The sequence below is a fragment of the Neodiprion lecontei genome, chromosome 7, assembly GCF_021901455.1.
Source record: "Neodiprion lecontei isolate iyNeoLeco1 chromosome 7, iyNeoLeco1.1, whole genome shotgun sequence".
NCBI lineage: Eukaryota > Metazoa > Arthropoda > Insecta > Hymenoptera > Diprionidae > Neodiprion > Neodiprion lecontei.
In genome coordinates, this window is record NC_060266.1 from 25251503 (window position 1) to 25268388 (window position 16886).

General features: G+C 44.0%; 1 long non-coding RNA gene across 5 annotated transcripts in view; it reads right to left on the reverse strand.

Moving 5' to 3' along the window:
- Nucleotides 1-16886, reverse strand: part of LOC124295531 — a 172546-nt gene that overhangs the window by 566 nt on the left and 155094 nt on the right. For all 5 annotated transcript variants that reach the window (XR_006905483.1, XR_006905484.1, XR_006905481.1 and 2 more), the window contains one exon: nt 319-1024. This is a non-coding gene — a long non-coding RNA (uncharacterized LOC124295531). The remainder of the gene's footprint in view (nt 1-318; nt 1025-16886) is intronic.

Consider the following 16886-nt stretch of genomic DNA (forward strand, 5'->3'; position numbering starts at 1 on the left):
CTGAAGACCAAACTGATCAATTAATCTGATTAAACCCTTACGTCTGTAGTTTTAATTAAATTTCGAAACATTCTGCTCAAATTATTGAACCGAAACAAATTTAAATTGACTGTTGACAATGTTAAGCAGCGTTCGAATCTCTTACGTGGTAGTCGAGACTGCAAGCAATGTTAGCAGCACCCTGTATCTATCAACTTGGTCTTGATGTTATCTATGGATAAAGATAACATTATTTGGGTGTACCGCTTGCGGTACCGTACTTCATGTTAGCCAAAGTAGGCAATTTCTTCGTTGTAAACCCCAACAATAGCAATTTACCATGATAAGTATGCTTTGGATCATCTCGTGCTCTCTTGGTGGTGAATGCTGGTCAGTTATCGATGTGTCTACTTTAAGGACAGAATGCCAGGATGGTGTCTCTCAGGCTTCCCTATGGATGGTGCCACTAGTACCAGATTCAGCACCCTTCCGAAACGTGCTTGAGCTTATCCTCTATCAGGAGCTAGCTCTGATATTTGAAATTGTCGATAAATCATGACTCCGTTCAAGTACTCAGTGAACCATCAATTTCAATCAAGTTGATCATTTCCCGCCCATCACCGTTAGCTTTTTATGTATTTGTACAGTAGTCAAAACTTAGGGTACAGTCAATATAGCAATGTGATATTTAATATAAAGGAAGTATCGCAGTCTGGTATTTTATTTTACAGATAATACATAGCCCAATATTCAAAACATGGTGTCTTATAGGGTGGAACAACATTATGGTTTGAATTCGATTTACGTAATTTTCATGTTTGCACATGGACGCGTTGCGAGACCTGTGAAAGGCACTTATTTCGTTAGACTGAGAGTAAAAATGACCCGCGAAAGCTCTCGCCGTAGTTGACTGGTTTTTTCGAGTCCAAACATTTTTGGTTCTTCTTGCCTCAATGATGATTGTGTGTGCAGTTATCCGCAAGAAGTGATTCGTCCTTTGCCAAACATCACAAAGGTCCTCAAATCCATCCCGTATAATCGTGGCCTGAAACAATACAGACATATTTCGGTAATCATTTGGTATATTCGTATATGAATGATATTTGGAGGTATGAACAGATTGCTGATGAGAGCCGTTTGTGGAATATCATCAAAGGGAAATAGAGTTTGTCGTTCACAAATATAACGTGGAATATTGTAATAAGCTCATTCGGCAATTATTATTACCGCACGCAATAACATCGCAAGTTATATGCGTATTCATTTATGTGTAGCTGCAGCAGCAGCATAATTGTTGGAAGGGGCAAACCGTAGGTACACACTGATACGATCGATAAAAACCATACATGGCCATGCTATTCCATGGATAATTGCCTTGTGCAATCATCACGATCATGATTTTAAAATTAAACCGGGACCAACAACTTGTGCCTGTTTTTTCTAGCGAAAATGTTTCCACCAAGCCACGGGGATAATCACTCATATTGTACAAACAGGCACAGACTCGGTGCCGTGAGGTTAAATTTTTTTTCCTCGCAAACAGCCAAACTTCCCCATCTGGAGAGCAGAAATGAGAATTAATATTGCTTTGTACAAATTACAGTGAGAAATGCTGAAAGAACTTTTCTTCAATGTTGTACATCCGTTCAGTTTTGTTGCCTTCCATTGTGGCTAACCGGCGCGTGCAGTGTGAGTCTCGTTAAGACATAAAAGTTGGAAGCATGATTCATTAAACAACTGTTTCCCGCTAACCATACGGACATTGTATATTGGATTAGATACACGGTAACTCGACGCGAATTTCTTGAGGAAAAAGTAAAAGCCACTAAGAAAATGAGAGAATAATTTTCCTCTGTCATCGATATCTGTGGCAAGTTCTCTGTATCCAACCAGGGCATGAGACTGCAGATAAGGAGGCGGAGGAACCAGGAGCAGATATCGTAAAGTGGCTGCCCGAGGCGTTCAACCAATTAGCCGACTCCCGGTTAACCCCGAAAACCGCTAACGAAGAAGACGAAGGAGTTGGAGGTTCGGCTCCAGCGGTTCATCGCAACGTCACAGCTCCGTTTCTAGCTGTTACACCCCTGCAGTTGTCGCAAGCTCGAGGCGAGGGTTATTTTTTCCCTCCCTTTTTATTTCGATATGCTCAGGGCGGGAGAATTTTCACGAAGAGTTTCTCCCGAGGAAAACGAACTAAAATGAACCAACCCAAAACCCACCCTAGAGAGATGCGACTGATTGACTATGTCATTATTCCCAAACCCTTCCACTGATCCCAAAGGAATGTTGAGTATTGTGACAGTTTCGATAAAGTTTCTTATTCGATTCATACCTGCACCGTAGGTATTTTTAATTCGAAACCGATCGCAGCTCAGATTACAATTGCAATAATTACAAAGCGTAGTTACAATTAGATATGGAGGAACGTTCGATTTCCGAATGCCATCCTGCTGCAGGGAAATGCGGTGTACCTACACGTATTTCGGTAGTTTGCTTGCCGAAGCATTGATAATCGAGTCGTTTCCATTCCGTGTATATTTTTCGATCGGTTTCATTCGGAATAATTATGATCACATTTGATCACTAATATAGAAAACGATCACAAGTGATCGCCTATCGTAGGAGAAGCATTGAAGTGGTTACACTCGTTCTTGCGACATAATAACTTACAGAACGGGATCTCTGAACGCGGTGAAATTGTTATTAAAGTAGATTGTGCGGAAGAACCGGCCCATGTCCAATCATACGATCTAAACGTTCTTTTTCCTGGTCAAAATAGGAAAGGGAGGGGGCGACACGCGTGTCTCGAGGTCAGCACCGATATTTATACGGATTGGGTACTCGTGTATCGTAAAATAAAGGGAAACCTCGTAAAAGTAGTAAAACGTAGGAATCAGCTGCGTGGCGCCGAGTCGTTCTCATCGTAGGACCTGGCGCGTCTGCCTTAAATTTTATCGTTCGCAAAGGCAGAAATTCAACGAACAACGAAAAGCGAGTGGTAAAATTAAATCTTACAAATAAACAAAACGGGTAATATTTACTCACGCAGATAGCAGAGAGAAGAGACTCGATTTATCGAGTCAACTTCGGGTACAAGTACTTCTCTTTTGATTAAAGCCGGACGCGCGACGATCCGCAAATATGAATATGAGAGGTGGTTTTTCCTGTGTTTGTTAGCAAATATAGGTTGTTTTTTTTTCACAAAAAATGTCATTTAAAAAATCTGGGTCCTTTCGTTTCCCGGTGGTTTTAGTTCCTGGTTTATTTTTTCAGTCAATACTATTCCGTTCATTTCATTACGAGTTAGTCGCAGCACCAAATTGTCACGTTCGTGAGCTCCCACGATTTTCCCATAAATGCAAGAAAGTAAAGTATTAAAATTACACAAACATCGACATTCTTAGAATCTCTCCCGATATCAGTTGTGCTCCACGCTGCCTCCGGAGTTTGAATTTTCTTTTTTCCGACAGATTTTTTTTTCGGTACTTTCGAATTTGCCATTCCGCGACTTCGAACGAAGTTTGATGCCGGTGCAGTTTGTCGGGGGTCGAGGTGTACCAACAATAATCCTGCATTGGGTCGAGCAGTCCGAGCAGTGCACACCTGTACACAACAACTATGACCTCGTCGTTGACAGCAACACAGAGTGGGAAGGCCGGGGGTTGGCGGGGTTCGCCGGGGGATAAATTCAAATTAGTAAACGCCATTAAAATGAGTTGTTAACTCCCGGGCTGCTCCGCACCCCCGTCCACCCATCCACACACATGAGCCCCCTCAGCTCTCACCGCCGTTCAGCATCCCCTCTGTGTGAGCCCGTCGACGCCAATGTATCAAGCCGGCACAATTCGCGGTACGCTAGTCTATTATGTTTCCCGGCTTAAAACGCATATGTGCATAGGCTTGCAAAAAGCTCGATCCGTCGCCGAGTTTCTCGTCCCGTGGAATGCCGGTTTAAGCTCAGCTTGCGTGTTGCCCTGATGGATCCGGTTGTTGTTTTTTTTTTTTTTTTTTTTTTTTTATACGCGCGATTCGGAGCGATTGTTTTTAACGAAAATGTCGGATTGTATTTCAATTTTCTGTGGGAGTTGTGGTGAGATTATGGTGTAAAATATACGAACGGTATAACTTTTTGAAATTGTTATCAGGCAATTGATAGACGTACCGATCAACGCGCTGATATTTTTTCATATCGTATGAAATACTGTAATTTTCGGGGTCAAGTTTCTCAGTCTCGTTATGAAATGCTCCACGTACGGCTATAATTCTATAAAATCATGGAATGAAGCATTTCTGAGTGCCTTTGAAATCTTGCACTTATTGGAAAGCAAGGCTTGAGTTTTGCCGAGCGAAGTTACCAACGACGCGCCGTGCGAGAATGAAGATAATAATAAAAATGACGATGATAATAATAATAATAGTATCGACATAATAATCAGGGAAGGTAACGCGCGGTGATGAAGAGTCGCCGAGGCGGTCGGAAGGTACTCGTGATTCTTCGCTCTTGAGGGAACCTCGGAGTTTCACAATCAGCCACACATCTAGCGTTCACATCGTTCCGAGCCCGGGGGTTCTTTAACCCTTCCTTTAATTATCGAAACGCTAATGATGTATCGACACACTCTCATGTATCCGCCCCCTCTTAGAAGCGTTTCACACTGGCGGTGTAAAAATTCATGCGTGTATTCCGGTTCAGAGTCGCGTATACTTGGGGCTAGGTGCCCGCCACCTGCTTCTTCTATCCTCCTCCTCTCCCGAGTGTATAATTAAGAGTCATTCAAGTCGTTGCTAGATGGAAAGAAGAAGGGAAACAGCACCGACGATATTCGTAACGATGAATTTCCTTACACGAGCTGTCACTCCTCAAGACTTTCAAGTCGAATTAACAACCGGGGGATGTTGATTACAATATTCCAGGTGACGGATTTCGAGGACGACGAATTTCATCAACGCGCCTGCACGTTTCCGCAATGTCCATATTATGCATACGAAGTAGGTACTTGATTAGGTGTACATCAAGACCAATTACATCGGAAGAAAGACCGCGTGTTCCGTGGACCTGAAACCTCGTCAGATTTCGGTATGTTTCCACGTTCATATCGAAATTTTGAAATTGAGAATGATCAGTTGCGGGTCGGTCTCCGTTGCGTGTGCCTTATACAGATGGCGAACGCACTACGTGACGTATCCGGACGATGCGGAATCCGCGACGAGGCTCACAATCAGCCGGAGAGAAAGGATCGGGCGCCCCGTCGAGGCTGGAAATATGGAGGGGGGCACGGCAAGGTAGCGCGAAGAGGGTGTTGAGGTAACCGAATTATCCTTGCGTCCGCCCGACTTATCCTGACGGATTGGGTTAGCCGAAGGAGGAGATCCTCCGGCACTACCACCAACACTCGCTCCAGCGATTCGAGCGTCGCACCGCTTCTTCTTCTTCTTTTCCTTTTCTCTTCTTTTAGGCACGGCGTGCACACGCTCCCTCAATTCGCACCAATTTATCTCACCCTCCCGTCCCCTTATTTTCCCGATTTTCCTCTCCCTGGAGTATCTCGCTCTCTCGCTGCCGGCAACGCCTGCATTCCTACATCGATATGTACAAGTAGTGATGTGAGGAGAGTTCTGGGTACAGATTCCGATACCGACATTTTACCGACATTTTTAGCCGCTTCATAGCTCAGATGTAAACCCTTTTGTCCGATGATCGATAAAGTCGTCCGGAGTGGGGATTACCCTCACCCAAAAAAAGGGTTTGCGTCTGAGCTGTGAAGTGGCTAAGAATGTCGGTAAAACATCGCTATCGGGATCTGTACCCCGAAATCTCCTTGTGTCACTATTTGTACACGCTTGACTCTCGTTATTAGATCGTTCGCGGGGCTGCAGGGAATTCGGCGCTGCTTCGTCTTATCACCGAAGGATTCGAGCACGGCGAGGAATGGTTCTAGATCACAAACTAAATGCGTGGGACCGTCTTTCGCCATAAATAAATACCCTTTTGCAGGATGAATTGGCACGGGGCAAACGAAGGCAAGTTCGAACCAGACCCTGAGAGAACGTGATGCGCATTTATTGTGAACGTGATCCCGCGGGGTTCGGTGTGGAGGATATAACACCGTGCTAATTGTTTTTCAATTTGCGACAATCAATGCCCCGCAGAATGCAGTACAAACCACTCACCGATTCGGTGTCGATCAGTATTTGCTTGCTGACTGTTTGGTCGTCCGATGCAGGAAACAGTCGGAAGTTTGTTTTGTAAGTTTTTGAGATTTTTTTTCTTCCCTCTTCTGAATCCTCACGGAAATTATTATGCGGGTCTAATCACAATCCGTTAAGAATTGAGACAACAACTGTATAGTATACGGAGAAATTGTTTTACGTTAAAAATTCAGAAATCAGGGTGATTGCTTGCGCAAGTTTGAATAATTCGAGGTCGTTAAACGGTATGTAACGTCAAAAATGGGCACTTTATTTCCGAGTCTTCCCAAGACCCCCGGGGGGGAAACGAAAATCCAACGAAAATTCTCGTGTCTCGCTCGTCAGTTGATGAGATGGTGTGGCGTGCGTCATGCGCGGGGAGCTAATCAAGTCGACGATGAGAGAGGAGGGCTGGGGGGTGGAGAGAGAGAGAGAGAGAGAGAAGGATGGGCTGATTGTGAGAACGGTGCAGAGAAATATCGTGGTCCTCAGCTTATTCGCGTAGACTGTACTGCGAGATTACGCGTGATTCAATTGTGCAAAATTTTGCTACCGCCCTATCCAGCGGCTCAAAACCCCAGCGGAGGTGGGAATTATGCCATGTTTGATTGCATTTTGTAAATCGGAAGAGCGGGAAATAGATAGAACCGAAGAACAGATGGGATTTACAAGACTTGAAATATTAAACTTCCGATTGTCATTTGTCTGCAGAGTTTTTAAATGTGGCAAACAATCACCGTCGATTTTAGGACGCGAAATTTGACGAATGGGAAAAACACGGACTCGCGGTTACGCTGCGATTACTCTCTCGTTTCACAGACCCGTGAAAATTTGTTACTCCGATTCTACAGGAAATGATTCCATTATACTTTTACTGGAAAAAGGTTATTCGCCTGAAAGAATTTTTGATCGTTTGTACGGAACGTATTGCAGCAAATAATTTCATCGAATTGCAGGTACTTTACTGATTTAAAAAAATTATTTCATAAGCATAATATGTCGGGTACGGTGTTTAAAGAAAGAATGATTTGCGATTTTCTACCGTCGTACAAAATCGTACGCCTATGAAAAGTTTGTTTGGATCGAAAGAAGGATTTTGTAAAAAGATGAGCAATCCACGTTATGTGAAAGATCGCGCTCATTTGATTTTCCATTTTGTTTTACATTTTTTTTTGATTTTGTCAAGAAACACGTTGTAGCACTTTGATTATTATTTCTTTCCTGACATTTATATTAATCCTAAAGATCACGATCAATAATACAACAATATATGAAGCAGAAATCTTATTCTCCTAAATTAGAAGTTCATAGTGAATTATAATTATTTTATGAGATTGAATAATTAATGAAAAAGTCGTCAGATCGACTTCTCAAACGTCAACCGAAGACTTAATATTACAAGTGTCGGTCTCCTTTGTGACGTAAATTGATATTATGATTGATGTTCGCAATAAAAGAAAAGTTTTCATTAGCGATGCTTTACAAATAAAAAATAGTCTAAAATAATGAAAAATCAGCTGAGCGCGATCTTTCGCGTAACGTAGAAAGCTCATCTTTCGACAGATACTTTCTTTTAACCCAAACAAACTTACGACGGATTGCCATGGAAATAAAATGACATTTTTTTTTTTTTCTGAACCATCCTAATACAAAGTGTCAAAGAAATGACATTATTGATACCAGCGTATGAAATAATTCGATAAAACCAATTATAAATCTCGCATCGATTGGCAAAAAAAGGATTTACTGCTTTACGGAGTATTAATTTCTAAGATTTTTCGCGGATTTTTCGCGGTGGATTAATTTCTTCGATAAGAATTGGCCAATCGTCGAATTTCTAAGACGCTCGACGGTGCCGCGAGTGATTAAACCATGCGTTAAAACGCCGGACGTACGATATCATCCCTTGCAAGTATCGGGGGTTGCGGCGGCGTCCGGATGCCGAATGATCGTTTGGGCCAACCGCGTCACTTAGGGAAGCTGGAAGGGAAGTGAAGCGGAGGGAAGACAACGGCGAGATGGGAATAGAGTGGAAATTTGGGCTTCTTAGTCGGGGTATAAATTAGCCCACGTCAGTTAGCCACATCCTGACGGCGTCGAGGCAACAATTGAACAATGGTTAATTTATAACCTGCCGCTGCAGGTATGACCGACCATAATACGCGTTACTCGCATATCTAACCACCATCCTGATATCCATACACAGATGCGCCCATCGCCGCGGGGCTGCGGGCAGCGAAACCCATTTATTCGCATTAGCCGCGTATCCGTTTTGCGCCTTGGCAATATAACCGCCCCCTTTCGCTCCCGGCCGCTCCGAACCCCCTCGAAATTTCACGCCTTTTTGTCTCGCCCTTCGCCCTGACGAATCCCAGTCCCCGCTGCACATCTGCCAAAAATTAAGGGCCCTGCAGCCGTTTCGTCCGAAGTAGAGTTTTAGCGACTAATCCAACCCCCCGCCGGGGTGAATTTTCGGTCGTAACTTACGAACGATCCTCGACCAGTTTCTTTTCTAACTATAAGAAAAAAGTATTACTCCAGGTAGAAAATGAAAGTGAGTTTAGTTACCGCAGATGAAAAATCTAGGATGAGGGTTGCTATTCTTTTTTAATACAGTCAACAGTCGATACACGAGTGTCATAATAACGATACTAATTCAGCCATAATTCTTCAAAATGCAGAAATATATCCGTGCGGTTAGTTTCGACTCAACCAAAGAGGGTGAATAGATCCTTCGAGCTTCGTTTCTCGATCACGACCGGTAAGCGATGCAGGCAACCCTAATGCATTATGAATCGGAACTGATATTAGAATACCCCCCTCCTCTTCCACACACACACACGTCTTCAGTCACATTACGAAAGCCGTGGTGCCGATGCAGATTCTCTTAGCATATTTTCAAATTTTCTAGGTTTGATTTAGCACCCAACCGTGCCGTATATTTCCACGTTCGGTAGTCCGGAAAGTAGAGACAGCGGGATTCTCGTCTGCAGCACACGTCTGACGTGTGTAGGTTGTCGTTCAATTTTTCGACTCACGTTCAAATGTATATATATTGGATCGAGCAATGCAACGATTTCGATTAATCATTATTTAGGGCTCCTTACCTCAAAAGAAAAAAACGGAATCCTTACAGGATCACTTTGTTGTTCGTCACTCTATCCGACTGTCAAGACTCTTTTTGGTCAGGAACGGGTAAAGGCATCAAGTTGAAATTAATACAAAATACTAAGGTCTACGAGGTGTAAAAAATTCAATCTTCTAAGTCATCGCAATGAAAAGATGCTGCCATTTACGTCACATATTTTGATCAAATTTCATTTAAATATGAGGTATCACAGCAGAAGTAAAGAAACAAATCCGAAAACAGTTGATTTGTAGTTATATCGCATAAAAAACAATTAATTTAGTACGCAAGCCTCAGGGCGCAAATCCTACTCACACTTGTCCGATGTTTTTGTCGATTAATCTATCAATCGTTTCTTCTCCTCGATTCCCGAGCCAGGCGGCGGCGCTACGATATTCTTACAATATAAAGAGATGTACATTGCAAGCCAACGTTTTGGGCCTTAGAACGGTGGCGATAGATAGGATAATTCGTACTTTGAGGAACTCGGCGATTTGCGTTACATTCCATCGTCCTCCCATCCTCTTCCCCCCTCGTTTTATTCAGCGCCGTTACCCCGCTCGAGGAAAACGGTGAACCACTTAGGTCGAGCGGCGACGCGACGGTCGGGTTAAGGGCGGCCCTGCGGGCGACGCCGGGCGCCGTTCGAGTCAAGGCTAGCGCTCGATTCCCGCACCCGGGACGTGGGAGGAGGATGAGGAGGATGATGAGGGGTGAGGGGTGAGGGGTGGTGCTGGAGGTCTGGTTGTACAAGCTGTTCTAATGAGATAACTTGGCCCATCATGCCTTACTTTTAATATCTCCTACCCTCGACGAGAGCGGCGCGGCGGCTTCTCGAGAGTCCTGGACCACTTTCGTCCCACCCCTTCTCCCCCCCCCCCCCCCTCCCCCCCCTTCGAAACCCGATTTAGCCGCGGCGCCGGCCACCCTGTCGCTGGCTAACCACCGCCTCTGGAATTGTCTCCGAAGCTTCTCTCCCCCCTTCCCCCAGCGGCGAGATAAAAATAGGGTACGATATAACTGCCCTTACCTCCGCAGCTTGACGAAAGCACGCCGCGTGCTCGCTTTGAGCTTTACCGGACTTGATCGCCTCGGGGTGAAATCTATGGTCGGGTTTTCTTTTTTCCTTCGATTTTTGAATTTTCGAAATTAAGGGTGGGTGGGTACCTTATATTACGCAAATCTAATCGCCCCCGGCATAACGAGGATAATGATAATACGATTATCGTTATATTTCTCGTTGGCAAAACGTGCGCAGGTGGAGGGGCGGGGCGGGGCGGGAGGGGGGGAAGTTTCACGGCCTTCGGGAGTTTTGTACACCGGATTCGCGGCCGCTTGCGTAGAAGGAAAAAAAAAACCAGAGTCTTTGTTGTATGTTACACTTACTTACCTACTACATCTGCGCAACACACTCTCTGCCACGTCTATAGGCGTATATACATATATCTTTACACATAATTGATCACAGTTATTTTGTTTTTTTTTCAACGTAGTCGGTACGACGACGTATGCCTGTGTGCAGCCGGTGGAGTTTTGAAGATGCGGTGGGAGAGTCGAGGGTTTTAACGTGAAAAGAAAACCTGCGAGGTAGGGAGGGAGGAGCAAAAAATGATAAATTTTTTTTCTAAATTCGAATAAATTTGGTTCGTTACCCGCGGCGAGAGTTTCGAGAACGGCGGAGAAGCGGCGAGGGGAAATATTAAACGAAGAGGGAGAGACCTGCAGGGGTGGCTCGCCATCCCCCGACTCTCCCTCTTTCTCTTTCTCTTTCTCTTTCTCGCCACCCTCTTTTATACGTTGTAGCTGTAGGTACGCGGTATGTACATACTGCAGCTATACGCGACTGACTAATTCTTTGAGAAAATAATGAGTTCACCGTTTGGCGCCGGGGATGAAATATAATTATGGAGAGCCGTGTAACAAGAGAAATAAAAAATTAGAGCGGGGAAAACAAGAAGAAAATAAAGTAAAGAAAATGAAAAAAAAATATGTAATCGTTATTCATTCTACGTCATATTATACGTCATAGTATACGTCGTGACATACACGTATGTATAATATACCTGCGCATGTTTGATTCAATTTTTCACTCTTCGAACGCAATTTCAAATTATTTTTCCCCACACTCGATCAATAATATAATAATTATTGACTCTCTACTTTCACCTGTGATTACCATCACGAAATTAGTAATTAATTTTCTTTTTGTTTATTTTTCTTTTTTTCCCACGCTTTTCTCATTTACTCCTGTCGTTGCATGATTTTATAATTGACCTGCACACATATAGCTGCGCACGCGTTTATTATGAATACAACGGTTGTGCAAATATTTCGCAATGTGCCCTGCGGGTACGCGTTCGGGTATAGACGCAACGTTTAATGTAAAATCTTGTACGTGAAACGTGATGTGCGCCCTATCACAATATCACGTGCAAACTTGTCGTGCGCCTTTGCATAATACCACGCAGCATTAATTTTCACATATTGCGGTCGGCATCGCGGGTTTCATTCAATAGGTAAATTTTCAGTTAAAAAAAAAAAGAATAAAAAAATATAGCAATATAGGTTATAAATATTTTCGATTGATCAAATTAGCTGCATTAATCGTCATTACAAGAACAGTTTATCCCAAGATTCCCTGAGTGATCAGTGATTAGATTTGTCGAATGAATGATTTCAACGATCCGTTCTGGCGACGTATTTTTTGTTCAACTGTGAAGATGGTCTTATCTTGGAGAGAAAGAGGGACTCCCTGAAAACAAAAAGTAAGTTAAAGACCGTAGCGTGGGTCAAGTCGTTATCCCCTGTTTGGTATTTCACAGGCTTTCAGGAGTAAGAATTCGCCTATTCGTCTATTCGATTAGCGAATCCCTGATTCCCCCGTCGCCGAAAGTCAGTCCCGAGGGTTCAACGTGGCCGGAAACCTCTACAGAAAGGAGATGTCGCAAGAGGGGCGAATGAAAGAAAAAAAAGATTCAAAATAAACTTTAAACCGCCTGCAGTCAGGCCTGCAAGGTAGAAATATTAAAAAGTTATAAGCCAATTTTCGAATCGAGGAAAAAATTGACACACGCGAAAAAGTCCCGGCACCGTGAAACGCGTTCCCGCATTCTCACCACGTGCGAACTACGTTATATGTTTCACGCGTGAAAACGGGCAATATCGCGAAAACTCAAGCCGACGAAATCCTTTCGAAATAAATTCGTCTCTCAATAATTTATCACGAGTCTAGTTCAGCGCTGACGTTTACGTTTCCTTAGATATGAGACTAATCGTAAGTCGTCTACATGGTGCTGGAACGTGACGCCATGTTGGTTAAATCGATGACCGAAGCTGGTGAACGTCGGTCATGAAATGGGATATTTGGCTGTTGATTCAGCCTTTAATTTGCCACACACGGATCTTGCGTACGTGTGTAGGTATAATGAAACTGCTTGCAGAGGGCCGTTGGAATTGATTTTGTTCCAATTCTTCGGCGGGCACGCGATTTCCGAATCCATAACCATACGTATGTATGGTACCGACTTATACCAATCTATGTAGGTAAATCCCTACGGTTCCGGATCAATCGAGATAAGTATTGGGGGTGGTGGTACGGGATCGGAACGACCGCGAGGATAATTGGCTAAAACTCATCTCATCGTCGATCAACCCGCAATCTTCCCGGATATAGACAAGGTTTTATTTTTCATCCTCGTCCTCCGGCTCCCTCCCTCCTCCTCTTATCCTGCACCCACCTACCTACGTTCAAGGGTAAATTGGGTTTTGTTTCAATTTGTCAATTACTCGCGTCAATTAAACAGCGACGCCAAACCCGCTGATGGTCTGCCTGATGCAGACCGCGTCGCTCCGTTCGCGAAATAGAAGGACTGCGGCTGATGGACACTGAATTAATTTATTTACGCTTTGGAACTCGTTAGCTTACCCAGTGATCGACGAGAAACGAATGATAACTGCGTAGCGTGCGCGTAGCGAAAACACCCGTCGATTATCTCGCGTGGCCGCCGCTAGGCGGCGCGGTGAGAGTAGTTTTCTCGTTACCGAGGTAATCCCCGTACTTTTCGCTTCGGAAGTACGAGGGCTTTGGAAAAAAAAGAGCGGTAAAACAAGAATGGCCTCGATTTCGGAATTTGGGAAAATTTCATTTCGAGACTCTGCCGCTGCGCGTGCGGATCGAATTTCGTGGTGCGTTGATTCGACGGGATTCGATTCCCGCCTCTCGAGAAACCGGATTGAAAAATGTATCGGCGATGTAAAGCCTCGGGGCTTTTTACAAGACTTTCGAGTCTCGCGGGCGGTTCTTGCCGAGTTTTTCACAGCCTCGCGATGCCGGTCGCGGCACTAACGCGCTTTTCAACAATCCGCGGATCTCCTTGACGAGTTTTAAAACCGCAGGTGCACGGCTACGGGGATTAGATTATTCACGGCGGGGTGTTAATCGCCGGCGTAATGCATCGCGTCCTGCACGTCCGTGTGCACGCGCTTCATTTCCTCGCTGGGAAATTGCGTTTCGAAAATCTATTTTCACCCGATCCAGCTCGAATATACGTCAGGCATACCTGCAAGGTTCGACACAGCGAATCAGCGAAGTATGTATGCGACGAATATGGACAGACGTCAGACGAATCCTCGAAAAACTTGATCATCCCCCGCGAACCAGCATAGTCACAAGAATTCAAATTTTTAACAATCGTTTTGACAATTCACTCGCGAGCAAAATCAAAAAATTATCACGACGTGTTAACCCGCTTCGAAATGCGGTTCGAAGCGCTGTAAACTTGCGGATGGACTTACGAGAGGATCCAATTGTTGTATGTATTCGTATCAAAGCGACGATCGTAGGGACGTGCTTGAAGTTGCAATGGAAGCGAGTCGGGGTTTCGTGCACGGCGACGGCGTGTTCGGCTTGTTTTACGTTTATGCGATACATACATCGCATATTTGCAGAGGGGACACGAGTGTCTGACCTATGAACATTTCTTACTCAAGCTCGACGATTTACGAGGTCTTAGAACGAAGAACCACCCCTTCTCTCAATCCCGTGGATTCTCAAAAAGTTTTTGCACTTTGATATTTTTTGTTAAAATTTTCAGAAACGTTATAGTTTTTTTCTAATCACACCAATTCTCTCAATATATCTATGGAATTTCGCGGTTCGTTACCTACTTCATAAATCTTTGATCGATTTTGCTGAACGTATTGAAAACCTTTGCTCTTATACGTTGAAATAAATATGAATATTAATCATATGAAAATTCTAGAGAGGAAGACGCCTGGTAGGAGAAGTCTACCTTCACATGCAGGTAAATCAATTTCGAAACCGGAAATAGTAATAGTTTTGTAAGGAGAAGTTTCGTAGGAGGTACGTCGCGTATGTGCCGCGTGGGTTTCGAGAGGATTTTTCCGTAAAGCCGAAGAGACGGACTTCACTTTCTATCCATTTTTCGTCGTCTCATTGAAAATAAATAACATCAAACTCTGTTTCCGTTTAAAATTCTTCGCCCAAAAGCTTTTGCGACAATCGAAAATCCTCTTTACCTCTTTTTGCCTGTAATTCCCTTTTTCTGTAAGGGTGCACCACCCTCGCACCTCTTCGCCTTTTCGTCTTTTCGCCTATATCAGGTCCCCTGTATAGGAGGATAATAATTATCGACATAATTGCGCGTCCCTTTCAGGTGTATACCTATCCGATGCCTTGTGCCTACACAAAACGTCGTTAATAACTTTTCCGCGAAAAGGCTTTTCAAGACCTTCTAGACACAAAGAATACGTGTATACGTATACACATACACACACCTACACCAACGAAATCATTTGCTGCATCTTGTGTATATATCGCTTACTTGGAAGGCAGGTATACTTCCACAGATGTTTATGAAGATCCAAAGAAGCTGACGTCAAAGTAGCTTCACCACTTTCGGCGTTCTCCGAGCGACTTGCACTTCTACTTACATATTTCGTACTTTAATAGCCTACGAGTTACGAGTTCTGAGACGAAAACTTTCGACGATAATATTATAACTTTCACGCAGCGCTGTAAGTGCAGTTCGAAGCTTCTGAGATCGAAAGTCAAACATTAAAGGAAAATTTTTTCATTCCGAACATCACAGGAGTGAAGTAGAAAAGAATAATCTACACCTGCGCATTATATTCAGACGTTGACATGGTCTGACTTTGCTTCATCAGGTATGTCAGAAATAGAGGTAAAAAAGAAATTACGAATCATCCGTCACTGCTGTTTTTCAACGCTTTGGCAAATGACTGACACGGAAATGAGTACAAAAATTGCGCAGGATTTCAAGTCGTTGAACAAGTTTTTTCACTGTATGCACGATATTCATTTTTTTTTTCTCTTTTTCCTAGGCGTTTGTATTTCTTCTATTTTTCAGTCGTTTCAAAAGCTCAGCGCGACAAGCGAGTTACACTGGATACCGTTGACGAGCCCTGTTCTATTGGATTTGTAACGAGCGAACGAACGAACGAATGTTCGAAACTGCGAGTGAGGTAAAACGAGCCGAAATGAAACAAATGAATGAACCGCGGCTGGTGAAATTGCACGTTATCGAAAACGATCGACGAAGGAGAGTAAAACCCGTCCAACGAACAAGCGGTTTTAAAACGCCGACATCGACGGTATAAATAATAATCAATCTTTTGTTCACAAGCTCATCGTGAAAGTCACACATCAGTGACGCGTGATAAAGACTAGCTGGAATCAGATATGTCTGCGACTTTATCCGAATCATCCGAATTAGGCGTATAAGGCCGTCTCTGAGTACAGATCCCGACACCGACATCTTCAGCCGCTTCACAGCTCAGATGCGAACCCTGGGGTTTGTGTTTAGGCCCGAAAAAGGGGTTTGTGTCTGAACTGTGAAGTGGCCAAAATTGTCGGTAAGATGTCTGTATCGGGATCTGTACGCAGAGACGGCCTTATATCAAGAATCTTAATTTCCGAGGATTTAGTTTACACCAGAGTGAACATAAAACCGACGAGAGCAGCTGCGGATTTCCTCTGCGCATCAATACCTACAACAGGAGTTTCAAAGCAGATTCGCTTCATCGATTTCTATCCCTCTCTCCCGAACTAGACAGGTGTATTTTCCTACTATCTGACCAGCGCTGGAGTTCAATACTGCATTATTTATACGCACACAATGGCGAATGAACTCTTATGGGTACATCTATACCCTCGCATCAAGCAGTGTCTTGATTTCTGCACGGGAATCTAAGACTCGCTGCATTCGAGGTTCCTCGTTAGAGGCGGCCGAGACGCAGCGGCGAGTCCGCCACTACAGCACGTTTCTCCCCGCCCGCGAAACGGGGCTTGTAGTCGTGGTTCCCGATCCAGGGAACTCGAAACTCCTCGAAAGTTTCGCCGCAAATTGGACTCGGCTCAGTCTGCATCTCTCAGGTCCTTCTCCTCTTGTCCCGCAAGTTCTGCGACGAGAAGATTTTCCGAAAAATAAACATCTACCGCATTATAATTGGTACTCGTTGCCTAATGTCGATGATTCCGCTCTTACCGTAAAATGAAAATGGATGAAGAACGATAACGACAAAAAAAAAAAAAGATGCACTTCCCTTCCCC